We start from the raw sequence: 4418 nt of genomic DNA on the forward strand, positions 1-4418 counted from the left end.
ACGGGGAGATGAATCTTACAGGAGATATTTTGGCCATACCCACTTGTCTGCCAGTGACTTACTATTGAGGGACCAAGGCTAATTCAAGTCTACATGCTAACTTCTTACCCTGGAGACTTGAAGTAGCTTTGGTCCCTCAATAGTAAGTCACTGGCAGACAAGTGGGTATTGCCAAAATATCTCCTGTAAGATTCATCTGCATCAGTGTTACTCAAATCCATCTTGCAAAATTAAACAGGAAATAAAAAGTCTGTGGAGTTATGACAAGCTGGTGCCATATGATCATGACTGCAACATTAGTGGTCATGATTAGCATCAAAGTTTATGCTTAGCAGTGAGGTTCAGATTTAACATCAGAGAAAGTGTTAGCAGTTGCGGTTACTCATGCTGGGATTAGCACTTAGTGTTTAGGGTTTCCATTAACAGACAGCACTGAGATATTTTCAGGACCTTCAAACCACATTTTCTCCACTTCCTCTTTCCCTTTTTCCCACAGAAGCTGGAGGATTCTAACTCCTGTTTTTGACATGATCATCAGGTACTCTTTGTTTTCTGGCTGCTGGAGAACCATAGCACGTGCGTAAACCAGTGACTGCGAGAATCAACTCAGCACTAGCGTATACAAAGCATCTCTTTCATCAGTGTTCAGAGGAAAGACACTTTCAAACCCTGCGATCACTGGAGCCCCGACCCCTAGTGGATTTTTGCTCTCGATCATCATGTACATGATCATGATCGCCAGCTCGAACACGAAATAACCGCTGCTCATATCGCAGAAGTCCAGAATCCCACTGATCGTATAACCAGATGGTCCATCTGGCTCCACGAGGATGTTGTAATCATTCAGATCTCCATGATTTATACCTGCAACACCACATGACATCACTCATCAGGATGATTTCAGAACTTATTGCAAACTGAAGAATTATAAAAAAAAAAGCAAGTTAAAATGTTATAGCCAGCTACTTATTATTTTGTTATGAAACAGGCTAAGTACCAGTTAGCATCCCCAGTGTCTCCAGTGCAAGTTACCCCTACATGCTAATGCATCCCAGCTCCTGACTTACACTTGCGGAAGGAGGGGAGTTTTGGTACCACTTGATTTTGGTACTGATCAAGGACTCCTCTAATGATGTGCTGCAACTGATCTCCATCCAACACATTGAGATGATTGTTTATCAGAGGAACATGGGACAAATTCCAGATGAAATTCTCCCTCTGAAGAACATCAAGGTTCTCATGCTCCATCTTCATGAAAAAACAACATACGATTTAATATACTGTACTTTATTAAAGATATGAATATTTCCTAATTACACTATTTTAAAAATTCATTTTACTAATTATTTTCTACTATTTGTTTCTCTTTTTTGCTTTGTTTTTCATTTTTAAAAATCTTTATCATCTGTATTTTCTTCAATTCTTTTATTTATTATTTTTATTAATAAGTTGCAGTATTATTCTGCTGTTTGTTTCAGATGTAATTAATCAAATTATAATGAATTTTTATGCAAAACATAAATAAACCCAGTTGTTAAAGTGGACGTCTCACCTGGAATAAAATCTGGTCCAGCGTGGCAGCCATTTTCCCCATTTTATATAGTAGCTGTGGTGTGCAGGTGATTTTAGCCAATGGGGTTCCAGGCAGGTATGTCAACAAACGCACCAGATATTTCTGCAGGCCATATCCACAATCTAAGGATCAATCAGAGCAGAACATGTCTAACCATTATATCATCTATAGAAAAAAATCGTATGTCCGGTTGTGACCTAGGCTTAACCAAACCACAACACTCTCTGTTACATGCAAAAATAACCACACAGCCTTAGATTAATAAACTTACCCCATCAGAAAGAGAAACGTCGCCTTGCACACACCAATGCCTCCGATGGAATGTAATCCTAGAACGGTCCATGTATCATCCGATCATTCAAGTATTCCATTCAATCTGGAAAACGAGGTTGCGGGTTTTTTTGCTAGAAATGGTTATCTCCGATGTAAATACCGTGTGTCTGTTTGCTTCACGGTGTTTCAGCTCCTCTGTGCTCTGTTTAGTAACTCATTCCATAGTGAAATTACATGCCTGTATGCAGTTAAGTAGCCATGCGCTCAGCCCGTATCCATACAGCTGATTCGCAAAAAAAAACCCAAAAGACTTAAATCATCATGTGAATGGCCCATATGGTAATTTACCCACACCCCCCAGCAGGCTACAGTCCTGACAAAAACGAGACAATTTGCAACAAAAAATGTATGCTTTTCCAACAAAACAATCTATTATCTGAAATACTGATTGCATTCTTCAAGATCTCAACTTGCACATGATGGAAAAAAACAAAAATCACAAATTTCGAAAAAAAATGCTTCTTTTGCGATCTCGGATTCGTTTCAGCCGACATGTGTCCCTGGATTCAGTGAGGGGTCACATATAGGTAGTGGTCTGAGTGAATGACCTTGACGTCCATAACGTCACAGCAGGAAGTCTATCGGTCTCCTCACCATTTCCACGATACTAAAACACAGAGCTGACTGCAACCCCGAGCCTCCATTTTGAGCTAATTTATCACCATGCCATGTAGATGTGTTGCTGGCCAGTGCAGCAACATGACAGAAGGTGGATTTACGTTGCATTCATGGTCCAAGAATGTTCAAACTGCAAAGATTTGGACACATTTTGCAAGAAGTTCACGGGCACATTGGACACCTATGAAGTAGTCTCTCCTCTGCACATTTTACTGAAGACTTGTACGAGACCTCTGATCTGTTGAGGAGCGTTGGCTATAACCCCGTATTGAAAGAGGGTGCAGTATCAACAATTAAATAAAACTACAAGAAAAGGAAAGTATTTATTTATTTTAAAAGGAAAGTGAGTTTAATTGCACCAGTTTTCCTGGAGTGAGCCGAGGGTTGTTGATAAAACCCAGGATGGAACAGGATGTGACATATCGCTTGGGCAGCGACCTCCCCATGGTTGTTGCTTAAGCCGGTGACATCCTGTTCCGTTCCGGGTTTTAGTAATTGCCTGAGCCGAGCAGTAATGGCGGAGTACTCAGTAATGGACAGAATGGAGAAAGAGTGGAGCAGCCGTCTTATTTCTAAACTGGATATTGCTGCCATCTCACCCTTACGTGGAAGAAGTGAATGAACAGAGAACTGAACGAACAACTGAAAGTCAGATTGTTTCTTCAAGAAGCGAGAACACAGACGGGTAAGCTCCGACTCTCATTTGGATATAAAACAACAAAAACAGCACATTGTTTACCTGAATTTAGATTAATACATGTAAATTGTATTGTGTGTTTAAGTTACCGGTATAAGATTATTTAATTTGCTTCAGAAGAAGAGAAGAAGCAGCTTTATTGTCATTGTACAAGAATACAATGAAAATCTGTTTGGCAGCACCTCTCTTATAGCAGCTGCATGTCACAGTCACAAGAAAATATATTAAACATAAATAGTAAAAACAGTAAAGTGCAGATAAAATGTAATATATAAATAGTCTGTATTAAAGTTGCAGTCTATATTTGAGGTGCAAGAGTTATTGTCCATTGACTGGGAGGTAGTAGTGCGTGCGTGTGTGTGTCATGATTCCTGCAGCAGTCTCTTCACAGCCATGGGGAAAACTGTTTTTCAGTCTGTTGGTGTGGACACATGACTGAGTCTGCCAGAGGGGAGGTTGGAAAATAGAGAGTGTCCTGGGTGGATGTGGTCATCCTGGATCTTTGTGGCCTGTCGGAGGAGCCGGCGTAGGAGTGGGGAGCCGATGATCCACTGAGCAGTCTTGATGACCTGCTGCAGTTGCTTCTTCTTGGACACAGTGCAGCTGGCATACCACACCATACATCCGTAGGTCAGGACACTCTATTGTACAGTGATAAAAGTTTTTCAGCAGAGGTGGAGGGAGTGTGTTCCTCCTCAGCGTTCTCAGGAAAAAGAGACGACACTGCTGGGTCTTTTTAATAATGTGGGTGGTGTTCACAGTCCAGCCCAGGTCCTCTGAGATGTGCAGTCTGAGAAACTTGAAGTTTCTGACCTGCTCAACTTCTTCCCCATTGATGCTCAGGCCTGAGTATAGTGTGGTCCTTGTCTTCTGGAAGTCAATGAGGAGTTCTTTTGTCTTCTTGGTGTTGAGGTTGAGGTGGTTGTCACTGCACCAGGCCGCCAGTGCTCAGACCTCCTCCCTGTATGGTGCCTCATCATCATTGTTGATCAGTCCAACAATGGTTGTATTGTCTGCAAATTTAATGAGGGTGTTGGAGCCATGGGTGGCGACACAGTCATGGGTGTACAGTGTGCACAAGACTGGACTCAGAACACAGCCCTGAGGAACACCGGTATTGAGGATGATGGTGGAGGATGTGGAGGTACCCATCCCGACATGCTGGGATCTGTTAGTCAGGAAGTCCTTGATCCACAG

The 4418-nt window shown here is 41.9% G+C and overlaps 1 pseudogene; it reads right to left on the bottom strand.

Annotated features, from left to right (window-relative positions):
- Positions 1–400: 400 nt before the first annotated feature.
- Positions 401–3841, bottom strand: LOC132898998 (hydroxylysine kinase-like; annotated as a pseudogene).
- Positions 3842–4418: the final 577 nt, after the last annotated feature.

The sequence above is a fragment of the Neoarius graeffei genome, chromosome 15 (genome assembly GCF_027579695.1).
Source record: "Neoarius graeffei isolate fNeoGra1 chromosome 15, fNeoGra1.pri, whole genome shotgun sequence".
Lineage (NCBI taxonomy): Eukaryota > Metazoa > Chordata > Actinopteri > Siluriformes > Ariidae > Neoarius > Neoarius graeffei.